Source organism: Xiphias gladius, chromosome 23 (assembly GCF_016859285.1).
Source record: "Xiphias gladius isolate SHS-SW01 ecotype Sanya breed wild chromosome 23, ASM1685928v1, whole genome shotgun sequence".
Taxonomy (NCBI): domain Eukaryota; kingdom Metazoa; phylum Chordata; class Actinopteri; order Istiophoriformes; family Xiphiidae; genus Xiphias; species Xiphias gladius.
In genome coordinates this window covers 24,570,023-24,587,903 of record NC_053422.1, presented here as the reverse complement: position 1 = coordinate 24,587,903, position 17,881 = coordinate 24,570,023, and the positions used below count along the sequence as shown (strand labels likewise).

At 38.6% G+C, this 17,881-nt stretch overlaps 3 non-coding genes across 3 annotated transcripts; all 3 read left to right on the top strand.

Annotated features, from left to right (window-relative positions):
• Nucleotides 1-1,638: 1,638 nt before the first annotated feature.
• Nucleotides 1,639-1,720, top strand: trnal-aag. Its single transcript has one exon. It is a non-coding gene; the product is annotated as a tRNA-Leu (tRNA).
• Nucleotides 1,721-1,954: 234 nt separating this feature from the next.
• Nucleotides 1,955-2,036, top strand: trnal-uag. Its single transcript has one exon. It is a non-coding gene; the product is annotated as a tRNA-Leu (tRNA).
• Nucleotides 2,037-2,270: 234 nt separating this feature from the next.
• On the top strand, nt 2,271-2,352 carry trnal-uag. The gene has a single exon. It is a non-coding gene; the product is annotated as a tRNA-Leu (tRNA).
• The last annotated feature ends 15,529 nt before the right edge of the window (nt 2,353-17,881 follow it).

Here is a 17,881-nt window from a genome sequence, read left to right as displayed (position 1 = left end):
TGTGTGTGTATCACATAAATCATGCGTTGCTTGGATCAGATGTTCACTCATGTCATTTTGAAGGCCAGTTTAGAGCATGCTTGCTTCAGGACTTTCACACAAAAAATGCATGCGCATCTTTGTTGTACATCAAAAAACCTTTCAGTCCATGATGGATTCTCATCAGGTCAGACTTTTGAACATAACCATGACATGTTGTCTTATTATGCACAGGGAGTGAGGCTGCCAGGGAGAGACTAACAGGGGGAAAGGCAGAGAATGGAGAGGAGCTGCATAATAGTCTCAGCTTAATGCTAGATAATTCCCAGTCATGGAGAAATGCACTTTTTGTTTATTTTGGCACCAATCCATGCCAAAATAATTTCCAACGTGAGGCTTTTGTTTTATGAAGCTTCTTTACGTTCTCCTCCTCCTTCCAATAAAATGCCCCTCCAATATAACAACTGGATGACAGAGCCCTCAAGTGTCAAACTGATATTATTTTACGAGTTCACCCTCACTTTTTATAGAGATAAACTTCAAAGGCAAGAGCTACTGTATGTGGATGTCAGGAACTGCTATGATGGATTCTGTTTCATCATTGCATGTTTGGTTTCTTAGAGTTATTGTTGCTCTGTTTCATCCCATTAGTGACAACTCATATAGAGTTAATGATGGCCATCTTAAAACACAAGACAAACACAAGACAAGGTTTGGATTTGTTCCATTTCCCTTGTTCTTGGCATCTTTCCTTGATATTAAGCATCTTAAAGGGTGTTCTTTTTCAAATTTTTCCCAGACACAACTCACCCCCACATTGCTTTCCCCTGCTGTCATGCATCACCTTTCTCTCCTTTCTCTAGCAGGTTGCCCAGCTGTTGATGTTTTCTTGACTAATATGCTATCAAGTAATATATTAATCCAGACTGTTACTGTATTATGTCCAGTTTTTTGCATTTTTGACCCTGTCTAATTTTCAAATGGCTTCCCTGAAGTTAGGATTTTGAATTCTCGTTCTGGATCTTGCATAACGTCTCTGATGATGGAAGGACCAGAAGTGTGGGTTCAACTCCCACTCCTGCCATGTTGGTTACTGTGTAGTTAGAATATCTAGCCACAATCTCAGGACTAGACACTATGGAAGGAACTTCAAAAATCCCAAAAAATTCAAAGATCTCACGTAATGTCTTCTTTGTCTATTCCATGAACAGGAAGGCAAAGCAATCCGTTCTTTCACTGTGCTTCTCCATCCGCATTTTTAGGACGTACGCACTTAAGATGTTAAGACAAGATAAGCTTTCTGATTCAGACCTTTCCACTTTTTCTCATTGCTTCCCAGTAGATTTACTTGCTGGGCCTATAACCCAAAGGTCAATGGATCAAAACCATCCTCAGCTAATGGTAAATATTGCCAACCAGCAGGTCTCCATGCCATCTCCCTCTAACCCATCCATATCCACAGAAAAACAAGCACCCATTGCCACAAGTGTCTTAACTGAGATGTCTTCTGCTTTTGCTACAGTAACAGTAGTTATGTAGCGAGTAGCTGCTAATATATGTTCTCTAGCAGATTGTGAGTACACAGTGAAAACCCCTCAGTTATCCAGCCTTACATGCAATGTATTTAAACCCGGTCTTCAACTTTATACAGTCCCATCAGGTAGTGTGGCCGAGTGGTCTAAGGCGCTGGATTAAGGCTCCAGTCTCTCAGGAGGCGTGGGTTCAAATCCCACCACTGCCAAATGGTTAAGAGCTTCCATATCTATAAGAGAAGGCATATGAGTGACTGCTGACTGCTGGATAAAAGATAAAGGTATCAGTGATTGCAAATCAGAAACTGATGTTCATTTTATTTAGCACTGGATAGCAGCAGTGATGATTATCAATGTCACTATGCACACTCACTATTTAGAATCTGATTGCTTTTTCTCATGGAAATACCAGTTCTACTAACAAACAACACTATATCTGCAGAGGTAGTGTGGCCGAGTGGTCTAAGGCGCTGGATTTAGGCTCCAGTCTCTCAGGAGGCGTGGGTTCAAATCCCACCACTGCCAAATGGTTAAGAGCTTCCATATCTATAAGAGAAGGCATATGAGTGACTGCTATTTTAAAAAATAAAGGTGCAAGTGTCAGTGAGGGCAAATCAGAAACTGATGCTCATTTTATTTAGCACTGGATAGCAGCAGTGATCATTATCAATGTCACTGTGCACACTCACTATTTAGAATCCGACTGCTTTTTCTCGTGGAAATACCAATTCTACTAGCAAACGACACTACATTTTCAGAGGTAGTGTGGCCGAGTGGTCTAAGGCGCTGGATTTAGGCTCCAGTCTCTCAGGAGGCGTGGGTTCAAATCCCACCACTGCCATCTTTATCTCCAGGTACATGGAATATTTGATCTCAATCTTGCAGAAACCAGGAAAAACTTTCAAAAAAACACATCCTTCATTAGATTCCATCACCATTTTCAGAAAGTACGCAGTCAAGTCATTATCACAAAATAAGCTTTCAGATACAAACATTTCCACTTTGGTGCATTGCTTCCCAGTAGATTTATGTAGACAGAGAATTTGTCAATCTGGTCCGCAGGCTCACAGATTACAAATTTGTTGAAAAAGTGAGATGTTCGAGATGTAATTTTGATTGTACAACTTTCTGATCCCACCACTTCCACTCTTTTAAAATCGTAGTGAATTCAATTCAACCCTGAAAAAAGCCTTCTTCTGTTTTATAAATAGCTAAATTTACATTTTCAAAGAACATTTCAAGTCCAAAAACCTTCCATTTTCTAGGTGGATTTGCCCCGCCAAACATTTTTTTAACAATTGATCTCCAGTTGAGGACAAGCTGTGTTTGAAGGATGCAACCTAGCAAGGACAGACGTCTAAAGGGGTCAACCTGCACCTCCTGTTAATTATATAATGTAGCCTCACAGAGAGCTGAGAGATGGAGTGCATTTTTGAGGTCCTCATTGACTCCTACGGGTGCTTGCCCTAAAATGGCCAACAGCTTGATAAATGGTGGTAGTACTTACTACCACCTTGGTATTTACTTTTACACAACCTTGATCCAACACTATAACCAAAATATCAATTTGTTGACATTTACCCTCACGGGTTAAATAAATATAAGTTTTAAAAAAAATTTACACATTTTTTTTTTACTTTTCTTGTTTCATTTAACAATGATGTCATATTGATTAAGGAGTAGCATGTATTTATCAAGACCATAGAGGTAGTTATTTTTTTTCCTGGAGTAATTTCTTTTTGTGAAAGGTTTCTGCAGAATGTTGGAGGAAAATGATAAATAAATGATTCCTCTAACCGTAACCCTTCCATCAGTTGTATACCAGTTGCAGACTGTACTTACTCCATGTCTACACACACTGTGTTATGAAAGCAGAATGTCAGCAGCACAGCAGCAGCAGCAGTGTCCATACAGGATTTTCAGGCACAGTACTGATGTATAGGTCTCCCTCATTTTGACACCACATACAGCTACATGCACAATTACTGTCATTATGGATGTGAAATGGAAGTAAAGAAACTTGAAACCCAAACAGTCACTTCATGTTTTGGCCTGTGTACACAGGTTTATTGAGTAAAGTAGAAGTATATCTGCTCTCTTACAACATTGTGATTCGGATGACAGTAAAATGTGTCTGAAATGCCTAGATAGTCTTAATCTAAACATTTCAAGGCCTCATGGCACCATAACTCACTATTTGGCCTTGTTCTTGGAAAGCAGCATTGGCACTTTAGTTGTCGTCAAACCAGGCGGACAGGCAGACAGGCAGCGGTTGGGAAAAGATCATGATCACACTGCTTGTCTGCAGACATCAAATACCCAATATGGTCAGAAAGGAGTACACAAACAACTTGGGATTCCCTACACAGTGCCTTTCTAAACTGACACCAAACTATCCCAAACTATTCAGTGCAGTCATCGTGTGACTTTTTTTCCTCCTTGCTTCTTTCCTAGTCTCACTCTGTACATATCAACATATTTACTATAAAGTATATTATGCTGAATTTATAAACTGGAAGTACAAAATGTCAGCAACACTTACTGTTGCATACTCAGGGGTTTTCCACTACAAGCAACCCTGATTCATTACACCGAGCTGTTTAATTCAATTTTTAACTATCCATTATAAAATACAGCGAGAATATGGTTGAACGTTCATTTTAAAAATGCTTAACCAATTTATTTTCTCTAGTATTTACTCCTGCTCTTTGAAATAATACACAAAGGAACTTATTCTACTACCTGGTTAATCATCACAATTACCTACCTACTTTCAACTGTTGGATTGGATCAGATTTATTTTTCACTGAGTATGTTTGGGTTTGGGTTTGTTTGTATGCTTCTGGTGATGTAAGCTAGTATTTTGTACTGGTAAAAAAATACATACTGCCCGTTTATAATCAGTGTTCATTCTTCATCATTCGCGATGTTTATCTGGTCATTTTGAAAAACTCATCTTAAAGAAAAAAATCTTGATAAATATGGAGGGGCAGGTCAGCACCATCCATCATCATCAGAAAAGAGATAGACACCTCAGGACAACAGCTAGCAATATGGAGGTTGGCTGCTAGCCAAGTTCTACAAACTTTTTTTATATCACCCATAGATAAAACTCTGAAATAATGAACTTCAACACAAAAGGCAACATGGTGCCAACAATATTGTTATGCAAGTGTTGTTTGAGTGATACAATGTCTTGGTGTTCACCCTGAACCCGCATCTTATCAGTCCGCTTTCTGCCTCCTTCTCTTGTCTCCGTTGCCTCTCTCACTAGAAAGTATGTGCGCAAATATACATTCACACACTGTTTCTTTTGTGGTAAGCCATCACGCTTAGTACAATGGATGCCACCTCCACCCAACAGAGTGTAGTAATTAAACACAGAAAAGTATGAGCTTGAACTTGCTAATTGCTGGAAGTTGATGGATGAGAATTTTTTGGTGGGGGAAATTTCCCACTTTCGTACATTGGCGGGGGACATGTCCCCCGGTCCCCCGTGGCAATGCTTTCTGCAGTTGTTTCCATGGGAACAAAAATGCAGCAATGACTTGGTTATGAAGGAGGTTAACTGTGTGTGTATGTCTCTTTGTGAGCATGCACTAGTACACAGTGAGTGTGTGAGAAAAACTGCCTTGCATTCCAGAGGCAAAAGAATTTCTTACAGTATGTGTAAGCATTCCAAAAAAATATATATCTGCACATTTGCGTGCGAGTGTGTCTTGCAACACATAGAACTAAACTGGTCTGAATCATGAATCCTTCAGTGTAGTGTGTGTGTTGTATGAATACGTTGTTACACTCTGATGGGAAGCCTGAACAGCTGCAGCAGGGATGGAAAAAGTTAATGTCGGGGGAAATCAAATCATTTCAGCTTTTCAAAGTAAGAACTCCAGGTGCCTCATGTTACAGTCAGTCAGATTTTAGCAGGGGTTGTTTTTTCCCACTGAAGCATGTTCTGTGTGTGATGTCTTGTATTCTTCACATTGCTATGACTTGGTTCGCATCCCCAAATTTCTCACCTTCCCATCAGCATGATAAGCAAAATGCCTTCAGAGCAAATGTCCGTGTCTTCCTCTGAAAGCATATTTATTTTTTCCATGTGTCCTTGCCCTCTTTAATCTCTTTCCTTTATGTTACGCAGTTCAGTTTAGAAGAATGTTTGTTAGCAAGACTTTCCTTACCTGAACAGCTCTTGTGTTGCCTTTCTCAGATCATAATTGTTAATCAGTGTCTTTCTCTCTCTGATGTGTGGTCCTTATAATGACCTTCATTTAGTCAAATCAAATTCACTTTTATGGGTTCATCATCTTGTCTCTCCCTCCCACCACAGTCAGGTACTAGCCCTTTTAAGAATGAGAAAGCACAGTATTAGAAACTAAAGGAAATGAAATCTGGCCCTTGCCTTTCGAATTGTTACTTTAGTTCTGCATGACGACAGATGTAACAATCTTCCCATAGCCATTTGGAAACTTGCTGGGAGTCACACATAAATAAAGGGTGCTAATAAATTTTGAATAGGATTCCCAGTAACTGAACTCATTTCAGTGTGTGTCACATATCTATTAAAAGACAAAATTTAGGGAATTAGAGAAGGATTTCCGATTTGACATTTGACTTCCATGCTTTTCGCAAAGTACAGGGTGTGTTTGAGTGGATTTGAAGGATTCTGAGTTCATGACATTAATTTCTTGAGAGCCAAAATGAGTTTTTGAGCCAAGTAAGAAACTGAAAAGAAAACATCTGCGGAGTGTAAGTAATGGAAGTAATAGATTTTGTTCTTTTTGCTTTGTTAATCTCCAATTCTGGATTAAAACATTAATTTATTACCAAATATTTACATTTTTGTATTTAATGTCTTAAACATCGCTTAATAAGAATAAAGTGAATCTGACTCCAAGCCTGTTTGTAAAAGAGACAAGGCACTTCATGAAAAATTTGAATGAGAACTGCATTGGCTCTTCGGGCAGGCCAATGCAGGGGGCTAAGGCAAGAACGCAGGGTGGTCTAGGGTGCAATGTAACATCATCTGGCAGGATGCTGCGTTGGTCCGTTCATGTGCAAGTTCATATTCCTGGTAGATTACTTTGTAATGTGAACGCAGTATTTTTATTGTTTACCTCATGAATGTTGAGACAAAAGATAATGCCCAGCCGCTTACCCTGTATAACAAGGCGAGGTAACACCTTACAAACACCATAAAGAGGTAATTCACAGTGATTGGAGTACTGAAACATGTTTTTTTACTTGTCTCTGTGAATACTAGAAGTTTTGTCTGAAGTTTGTAGCCTACAACAAGGTAAACAATTAATGATTTTGTTTTGGATCTCGATTAGCTGATGCAGAGCAATTCTTCCTGGGGTCCATACAAAACATAAAAACATGACACAGACAAAACGACCACATGAAATAAAAATACAAACGGTATAACCAATGATATTCTTTCTTGCATACATTTTAATATACATAGTTATAGACACTATATATACACTAAATTCATAAGCACTAAATATGCATAAAAAGTAACATCTTACAACATATTCGCATACATATTGATATTCCTATAAAATGTGCAAAATATGCTTACAGGCATTAGGCCATTAGTTGTAGCTTCACTTGTTCTTTAAAGCTTGCTTTATTATTTGCTTTAGCAATTTGAACTGGAAGTGAGTTCCATTTAAGCGTGGCTCGATACAATACTGTGTTTTGCTTCAATTGTGTTCTAGATTTAGGAACTGTGTAGAGACCTCTGGTGGCATGTCTGATGGGGTAGGTATGTGTGTTAGAGCTGAATGTGAGTTGACTATACAAACAATCAGGAATTTTCAAGATATTAATGTTTCTGACAAAAAAAGTGAGTGATGCTGTCAGCCTCTCCCCAACTCTCAGCCAGGAGTGTTCGACATACATGTTGTTTACGTTTACCCTTTGTGGGTATCGAAGAGCAAGACAAGCTGCTCTGCTGTAAGCCAGCCACAGGTTTCCTAGGTCCTTCTTTGCAGCTACTGGGTAGATCATTGGGCAATAGTCTTGATGTGATAAAACTAGAGTCTGCAGGACTTGTTTGGTCAAGTGGGGTGTTAAAAAAGCAGAGCACCTCATTATAACAGAAACATTCCTCCCCATCTTTACAACAAGAGATTCTATGTGCCTTGTAAACAACAGTTTATAATCTGTACTGCTCAACAGCTACATTGTTCAACATCAGATTCAGCTGAGGTGTAGAGCGCAAGGAGTGGTTAGTACCAAACACAATGCTTTTAGTCTTTGATATGTTGAAGACTAGTTTATTGCTAGTAACCCATTCTAGTAATATCTGCAACTATTTGTGGAGGGTTGCAGTGATTTCATTAACTGTGGATGCACAATTGTATATTGTTTTATCATCTGCATACATGAATGCACAGGCGTTTTTTTTTTAAAGCAAGTGGAAGATCATTGTAAATTGATCGTTTTGTAAATTTTGATTCACAATGATCTACAATGATTTTGCAGCCTTATTCCAAGTGAATGGAGCGCAGTTGAGGCTGATGAGGTTGGATTTTACAAACAGGCAGGAGAGTTGTGATGCAGCATCTGCTGGCTTCTTGATCTCACTGAAGCTGATGTCAGATAAGCTCTGATATTTACACTTTCCCTAACTCGACTCATTAAATAGTCTTGAACTTTGATATCAATGGCCACTCGGCAAAACATGCAAAATACTATAAAATGAGATGCGCTGAAGTACAAAAATAATAAACTTGAGCCCACTCAGTTTGTTATTGAGTTATGCTGCAAACTGAGGTTGGTTTCCACTAAAGATACAAAGGCACAAAGTTTGGTGTAGAGAAAAAGAAAAATGCAGGAATACTAGAGTAAAAAGAAACTTAGTAAACACAGAGCAAAATCGAAACAACAAAAACAAAGTAGGGATCCCAAAAGAGTTTCCAAAAAAACAGGCCAAACAAGAGCTGTCCAGTCTTTTTTCACTGACCAGGTCCAGGCATGGATTATAGGCGTAGAAACTGCTTTTTGTGCCGAATTGTACTCTCCTTTGTTTCGAGGTCTTTGGGGAGGGATTGATTTGAAACTTAATTTACTCTAAAGAGATTCATTTAACTGATGTTATACATGCAGGAAATGCGCACACTTACTTATCACTATAGTCAACCAATAATGATTAGAAACAAAACTGTATGTATGTACATATTAAATGGAATATGAAGAAAGGCATATACCGATAAACAGTGTAGTACATCGAGGAAGTATTCAGAATGGTATAAAAATAGTTAGCTACCAAAATGATGTCTACTACTATTAATAGACATGTAAGATGTAAACAATAACTAATTTGAGTAACAAAATGGTAAAGTTCAGTCTTACAGTCTAGAATGATAACTATTATTCCAACTCCATAATTACTTGACATGCACGGATTGAAGGATTTCATAAGAGGTCACATGAGGGTTGTAAAGGCGTACCTAGCCATGGTCACTGGGTGGCAGTGTGATAGCATGGTGAATGTTTGCCTGCAACTTTGAATTTTCCGACTCGCAAATCGTGGAAAAGACAAAGTTGGACCAATTTTCACAAAAACATTTGCTGAGTAAAGTTAACAGGATTGTTGAAAAGTTAAATAACAGATTCATGCTAATTTCAAACAAGTACTTAAACAATGCGAAAACCATTAGGATGTCACCTTGGTATGCTTAAGCAAATTTATGACCAGTCTGTTAAGGCCTAATCAGAAACTCACGTAAGGCGTCGGAGAGAAAGGAATGAGTGTTGGTGTGTGTGTGTGTGTATGTGTCAGTGTGGAGTGAAACAGAGGAAAAGAGAAAGGAACAACTGCTAATCATTTAGTTCTTAATTCTGATAATTACATATTGTTTAATTAAGTCTCTGTTTTGGTTCCATGAGCATTGTTATCTTGTGCTGTCCTTCTCATGAAATTCACAGCTATGTTGGCTCCAAAAGGTCTTAAAGAAAGTTTGCATCCTGTCATTAATTTCATTGTCAGATGAAAACATTGATGTTGGATGTCTCTGGCCTATGTGACTTTTGGCACTTTTATTGGGGAAGGTGAGAAGGTGACGTGGAAGGTCCTGGGAGTCTCTTGAGAAAGTAATTCAACCCACCTTGTCCTTCAGTGGCATCCACAAAGTGAAGTGAGGGGCCATCTGGCCCCTCCCTTCACCCCCCACATCTTTCAGGAGAATGCAAAATGGTGAAAGAAGCCCTCTCTGCCTGTGAGGTGGTAGGCCAGATCCTGAGGGTGTCTCAACTCCATTCAAACACAGCGCTGATTTTCCTTGTGGAATTAACAAAAAAGTGGTGTGTCCTCACTACAGGAATGTGGCTCTGAATAAACAGTATATTGTAACTCTTCCCCAGTAAGTATCCCTGTCCTTTCTATAGATGTTGTATCCCTGTGTTGCCCACATCATCAAATGAGTCATCTGAGTAGGTCTCAGAGATCGCCAGAAATTGAATTTTGTTTGATGTTAGCAAGTTATCAATATCCTGTACCTTATTTCTAAGGCTGGGTTAGTTCCCATCCTGTGGGGACGTTCCACATCGATCCACTTTTCTTCTATCTGTAGCTTTACAGTGAGCATCTTATATGGACCTTGTCCTCGGATTCCCCCCAGCTCTCACATGTGGACTCTGGAATTCGTTTTACAATTATATTATACCGTCTTCCTTGCAAGTTACTTTTAGATCTTCCACTCCTTTTTGGGATAACTGTAAGCTGATCTTTAGGTCTTGAACCTCTTTAATCATATTGTCAATTCTTGTGTTAGTGGAATCGACCAGGATTTGGACGATACCCTTTAAGTTTTTTTCTATCTACAACTACAACCTATTGTTGTTGGTTTAAGAGATCTCGCACCTGTAATAGACTGATGCGGTTCTCCTTAATTAATGCATGGCAGTCATTGTTAGAATGCGGGCTAACGCTGCTCCGCATAATGCCAGCTGGGACAGGTAGTAGGGCAAATGTAAAACAGTTTTTTATAAACAACCAGCAGCCCACGGTCCCAGCCTCAGGGGCTAACTGTGTTGTTGTCTGCATTCAAGTTGTTAGCCTACATAGGCAGGCTAGCAGGCCAGGCTAGCTAGCTTACCAGCTATCAATCAGAAATGTCTGTTCCAAACAATATATCAATATTTTAAAGAATTCAAGGTCCAAAATCAAATGTAGTTAGAAAAAATAAAATAGGAAAAGACTGTAAAAGAGCCACAACCTGGCTGGTTCCTTAGTTCACATGGATGAACTAAGGAAAAAAAGCTTGTCTGCATAATGTTGTTTCAGCAATCTCCACTGGCATCGGAACAAACGCTTCCATCTCCACTATAGTCGTTAAATGAAGTAAAATTTTTGATGAGGCCCACATCTGCTATGGCATAGCTATGGAGCCAACTGATGGCTATGTACTTTATATAAGCTCCGTAACTGCACCTAAACAAACAACTATAAATTGGCTTCAACTTATGAAAACACTGTGACCACAAAACACACCCGACACCTTAAGGATAAGATAAATTTGAATGGTTTTGGGTTTTTTTAGTGCATTTCAACACCATGTCAAGGAATAAGTTAAGACTTCATTACAAAGATAAGGTCATTTCAACATGAATTAGGAAAATGCAAACAGCATTTGAGCATGGAAGGTCATTCTTATCCTTGGAAACAGAGGTTTGACAAAATAAATCTTAAAGCAATGTCCATTTACTTGTGTTTTCTTTGGTTTTCAAAAAAAAAAAAAATCACACCACAGCAATGGTTGGTTCATATGGACTCATTAATTAATGAGGTCAATGCAACCCCATTTGAAATCATCATGGACTGTCTATTCAACCATTCCAATTATATTCTTGAAAAAAATTAAATGATTCACTGAGAGTGTTCTCCTATAAAAAAAAAAAAAAAACTACCCTACAGGTCGTCTGTGCAAGCAGCTTTCTACAACACATAATTGTGTTTTATTTTTATGCGACATCTAGTGGCCATAGTAATTATGACTGGAGCAAAGGAGGAAGTCAGGTGATGTAGTATAAAGAGCTGCAAAGTCCGTGTTAGGAGGAGGTTGGGGGGAATGGATGGATGGGTCAAGGAAACACAAGACTTTCACACAGGAGACCACTGTAAATTTCCCATGTGAGACCGTCAGTCAGTGTTGTTTCTTTTATCCATGACCATTCCAAAACTTTACCTTAGTGTTTATTATTGTAACAGTGAAAATGAAGGTTATCTAACCTTTAGGAATAGTTATTTTTGACCTAAACCACAATTTTTTCCTAAACGTAACAGAGTAGTTTTTGTGCCTAAACCTAACCAAACAGTAACCGTTCCACAGCCTTAACAAAGGTCCGATACGCCAGCTACTGGTAGGTTCCTATGGGTCATATTGGAGAAATGACCTGTATGGTAGCTTAAGCTGGAGGACTTAGTGGATTCACTGCAGGATTTACAGACTTTTGAATCAAATTCTGTTACACAACAATGGAATTAAATATTGGTATTAAAACTACATTCATAGGGATGTAACCTGAATCTAATGCACAAAAAATGCTGTGATTAACTGATAGAAACTGTATGTGAGCTGGAGTATTAGCAGATAAGAATAAGGTTTTAGTTTTAACTGTATGCTGAGTGTATTGTTTTATTCTTGATGGTCATTAGAGTCTTGTAAAAGTTAAATTATACCTGAGCTGGAGCCAATTAAAACTCAGCTTGAGTAGCTTTGGGGTTGAGGTGCATTGCTCAGAAGTACCTGAAATGCAGATATTGAGCTGCAAATTAGAATGTGAGTCGGAAAAGATTGACCCCACTTAACTTTGGTAAATCTCAGTGAGCACCAACAGTCAATCCTGAGGATTCCAGCCAGCTCTCCTCTTAATCATCAGTCAGCCTTTTTAGCCTTTAGTTTTACACTTTTGACCTGTATACCTTTTTTTGCTGACAACACTGGGAATATAGCTTTTGTATTTTCAGTCAAGCTTCTCTTCACAGCTCTCAATTTTTCATCTTTTGCTGAGCTTTGTAGAGTTCGATGGGGATTTTAAGTTGTCAGCATCCTACAGGTTCCTCCTACATATTTAATATTCCTTTATGCAGGAAGCATCCACTTTCGATCACTAACACTGACTATTGTAAAATGGACATTGAGCCAAGTCCTTTTCACTGTTATTATTAATTTGAATTTGCTATGTGAATACATTTATTAATTAATAATTAAGCTGTAGTGTTACAAGAGCTACATTGTAAAGCCATTGTTGCTTTTCAGCCATGTTATAATAAAAATAATGTTTCTGTGATTTGAGTTCATTAAAACTTTCTATAAAAGCCTCGTATTAGTTAGTGGTAATTTTTTTTAACAAATTCACAGTATTCTGGCTCAGGGGTCTAAAATTGTGTGGCAGTGAGGTGAAGCTGGAGATTTTGTTTTAAGTTTTCTGGTCGACATTGGCAAGTGCAAGTTCTGAGCTAAGTGAGATCTGTCCTTGGCTCCCGTTGCACTTTGACTAAGGCAGTTATTCTGTATTAGTCATTTGCAGGTACAGTTTTATTGTACAAGTTCACGTGGTTTATTATTATTTATGGGCGCTTTCAACCAAGCCGGGGTTTTCATGCCCACTCAATCTCTGTCTCTTTCTTTTTCTCCCACTCCTGTGTTTTTCTCTCCCTCTGTTCTTTTACAAAATATCAAATAGGAGTGATCTTTACATGAAGTACTATTTATTACAGATGAATGTCAGTCACAAACAACTTGGATGCACCATGGCTACGCATGAAAAGGTCTCTTTCTCTTTTTTGCAAATGCAGGATAGGATTGACTCTTATCATCCAGGTTGAGCTGATGTTTTGGTTTGTGGCAAAAATAACATTTACTTTAACTAAACACAGATGGCTACCAGAAATGGTAGGGCTAAGGGCAGAACTGCCAGTTGTGAGCTATAAATTTTGCTGTTTTGTCGGTAAGAAGTGCTCATTAAAAATAGAGAAAAATAGGAGAATGAGAGAGGGTATTAAATGACCGAAAAATTAGTAAAATGAGCTCAATAAGAAAATGTGATTTCTGATTTGAAATATTAAGATTTTCTTAACACTTTAGCTACTTCATATAAAAAATGAGACCATTGTCAGTAATGGATCATAATTACCTTTTTTTCAGTTTTTCATATACCCTTATAGACCAAATAAAAATAATTACTAAATTCAAATTCAAATTATGTCAAGATAAGCAGTTTTTAATGTGCAGGTAATAGGAATGTGGAGTTTAAATTCTTGACACATTTAATGTGATATAAATGATAATTGGACAGTTTACAGTGAGACCCTGTTACTGGGAATTTAGAAGTCTATCATAAATTGGAATAATTGGAGTTACATTTACAAATACCTGCCTCCAGACCACATGGTTCCCAGGTAATCATCACAAATGTTTTGATGATAAAACCAATGCAATTATTGGAAGTCTTCACTGTAATACCTCGTTTGTTGTTTATTGCTTAGAGTGCTCCAAAATGGAAAGAGAGAGGGGAGACTTGCTGTACATCCTGTAAATACACTGGAAAAGTTGGCAATGATGATATTGTGGCCAAACTTTCAAACTAAACTTAAGAATAACCTTGAGAACAGATGTAAAAAAAAAAAAAAAAAAAAAACTACTTTAGAGGGAGACAGATTTTGAGATTTTAATTGACAATTTTCCCAGAGCTAATGACTCCATTTCTATATAGTGGTGTTTTAGGAGCACCCTCATCATCTATTCTTTAAAAACAAAATTTCTTACTGCAATTTACTGAACTTGGGCATTTAGAACGTAATATGTTATACTGTATATATGCCTTCCTTGTCTACTTTTGTAACACATCTGCCCCAAAGAAACCCTATTACTCTGCAGCCAAGTCCTCATTCACTAACTACTCCCAAGTGTCAAGTACAAATTATGTTGGTACAAATAAAAATGAATGGAGTAATATTAGATCCATTAGCCTTAGAGGATGATCCCTTGGATCTAGACCACTGGCAAAAGCACACAACCACTAGGCCAAATGCAATTACACATCTCTCTTTTGAGAGCTCCTTAAAATTCTTAGTGTGAAAGTTACCATTATGTATGTATCAACAAGGTGTATAATTTAGGAGGTGGTGGGTTATTTTATTGTCATTTATCTTAATTTTGGAAATATATAATATTAGGGTATTATTACTTATGACTTAGGGGACTGAGTTGTAATATATCATTTACATTTGGCCAATTTGATAAACATTTTTACAATAAGTATAGCATATACTGTATATACCATTTGCAGGAGAAGGAGATGGTGGACCAAAATGGGCCCTCTTGTAAAGTTCATGTGGCAATACCATCCAGAGAGGGCAGCGGAAGTGCAATTTCCTCTAGTTAAAAGAAACTGAGCATACATCACTGTTCTCGACTGAAAATTGTGTGTATATATACAGAGAAATGTGTAATTTCACTTTTAAATGAATTTTTAAGCAACTGGAAATCTTAATGGGAAATTCAATTCATTACTTTGTAATTTTAGTATGTTTGATAATTCTTTATTTTTCAAGGCAATGTAATTCAGATTCATGTCTTCTAAATTAACGGTAGCTTATCACTTTTTTTTTTTACAGAGTCAAAGAAATGGGAGCCAAAGGCATGCTTGAGCAGAGAGGATTGCAATGGTCCTCATCACAGCTACGTTTACTTGCAGCTGTGGGCAAGCATTTCTCAGCATGGAGATGTGGAGGCAAAGCTGTTCCCAGAAAATGCTGAAAACACACCATCAGATGAAGAAATGGAAAGCAGAGGCTGTCTCTGGGACACCATGACTCCTTAACTGTGGGACTTGCCATCTCAGCCAGATGAGATGCTTTATAGGAGGAGCATGTTGACATGATGGCTGAAAAATGGTTTTTGTGCGGTTCGGGGACAAAAGACACTAAAAATAAATGTCCTAATTAAATGGCTAATTAGGCTAATTAAATGTTTGTGTTGCCGACACCAAAATGAGTTTTGTTTCATTTTGGGAAAAGAGGGTTTCTACCCCGAGGATATAAGGTAAAGGTCTGAGGTAGAATCAACAGCAAACATGCAAGGTAAACTTGGAGAGAAACATCAAATTGGACCTGGTTAACGAGATAATGGTCAAGTTCAATGGTTAAAATTTTCCTATCCAGTGTGTGTAGATAAAGTTACATAGTTATATGAAACATACCCTCCTGCGGAATATATAGACGTGAGGGGCAGTTGGTAAAGACCTGGATAAAATGTTCTCAGAGGGTGGATCTGGACATTTGATGCCACTGGCATCAAGTTTGTTAGGGTAATACAAATCAACTGTCATTTATCGTGTTTTCCCTGGGTCCTAATCATCTTGTCACCACTAGCTACTGTCCAACCTGCCCACATTGTCTGGACATCTAGATGTGTTTGTCTTGTAGTTCTGTTTCCAGAGCCATCTAGTCACTAGTACAGTAGTCAATTAAAAATTTGCAAAACACACAACAAAACAAAAATCACACAACCAATTCATCAGAGTTAACAGGAAAAGACTGACAATGACAGTCTCTTTCAGGGTTGCCACACCAGACTCTTGGTAGGATACACAGACTGACAGCTGGCAGTAGCTTTGTCAATCACTTATTAGGTGCTGGTTGGGTGGGAGGCATAACGACAAAGTCAAAGATGGTCACAGAGGAAACAGCTGACTACAAAGCTGCATATAAATGTATAGATAGCAGCCGTAGCTACTTATACTCTAAGACAGTCGGGTGCAATTAAGATCAAAGATGTAACTAATACATGGATATAGCAGCGACAAATGTCATTGAGATCAACAACAGTGGCTGCAGGGAAAGAGCATCAAAGGCATCTGAGGTCATGCGATGATTTAGAAACCATTTACACTACGCTGAGTTCATGTTTATTGGTCAAATCAAACAGGATAAGAAAGAGCCCTTAGATAGACTCTATGTATGGTACCTCCAGTCGTGGCCTTAATGCTTCTGCTACCTCTCATGTTCAATATCTGACCCAGAAGAACCATCCATCGTCCCAGTGCCCAGTAAATCTCAACCAGCCTGCCAAAATGACCACCACACTCTTGTACTACTTGTTTTTTATTCCACGCATTCTTCACTGTCAATGCCTGGCACCTACATTGCCCACAATGCAACTCGATCACCGGAGCCTTAAAAGCTAGAAGGGTGGCACGTACACAAATCGTGGCTAGCACAACGCCCCACCTGGAACTGGCTGTCGGTGCATGGTTTACACAGTATAGTGAAGTGGTGATGGCTCGATGACAGGCAGGTGGGTTGATTCCCGATGATGAGCAGGTGTGCAAAGAGAGAGAGAGAGAGAGAGAGAGACAGACAGAGAGACAGAGGGCAAGGGAGGAAGGGAAACGAGCTTACAGACCGACAAGACCAAAACACGCCAACCACACCTCACTCACACTAAAAAGGCTGAAAATAACAAAAACACACTCACACAACAGGCTGGCAGATGTCAAAGAGGAGGGGTTTCGACAAAGCTAGTTTCTGTGGCAATGCTGTGCCTGCCTTTGAGTGTGTCAGCTGGATAAGGCATGGACATTGTTTGATTGGACTAGGCCGGGGTACCTATAATAAGACCAGCCATACTTTGAAAACATTATACATCACACACTCAGCAAGCCAAACTGTTGCTGCAGTGGACTCCAAACTTGTGTGTTGTGTCACCACCAGGGAGACTCCTGTGGGCATATTAAACTGTTGTAGCAGTGGAGGGGAAATGACACTGACAACACTTTACTTCGAAATACTAAGAGCATAGAGAGCTAGTTCTAGGCACATTTGCACCTTGTTTTAACTGTACATAAAGCCCTTATTGAAGAGGGTAATATTAAACCATAAAACCACCACTGTTTCATCTCGGGTCCTTTAGTGTGATACAGGCTAGGAGATAAACACCTTATATAGGCCAGACACACTGGGGCAAACAGCAGCAATCACAACAAATGATCTCAGGTGACCCTTTTTCAGAAATGGAGTAAAATTGCACATAAAATACCTCAGAAAAAAAGTGATTTTAACATCAAAGAACAGATAGATATCCATTCCACTATAAATTTAAATAAATATATGAAATGAAGAGAAATAAACAATTATTAAAACTTTGTCCTCACTGAAAGTTCATCAAGTGTGAGTTAAGTGTACTATGTGTGGGAAATTTTCAGGCACTCTGTGCTAAAGACCAAAAGGAATTGGGACAGACGCAACTACTTAAATGGCAAATATGTCGCTTGTCCATGCCGTCTAGTACAACACAATGTTTTCTGATCTGATGACCGTATGAACAAGATGACATAAACTACTGAGAGGTACAAAT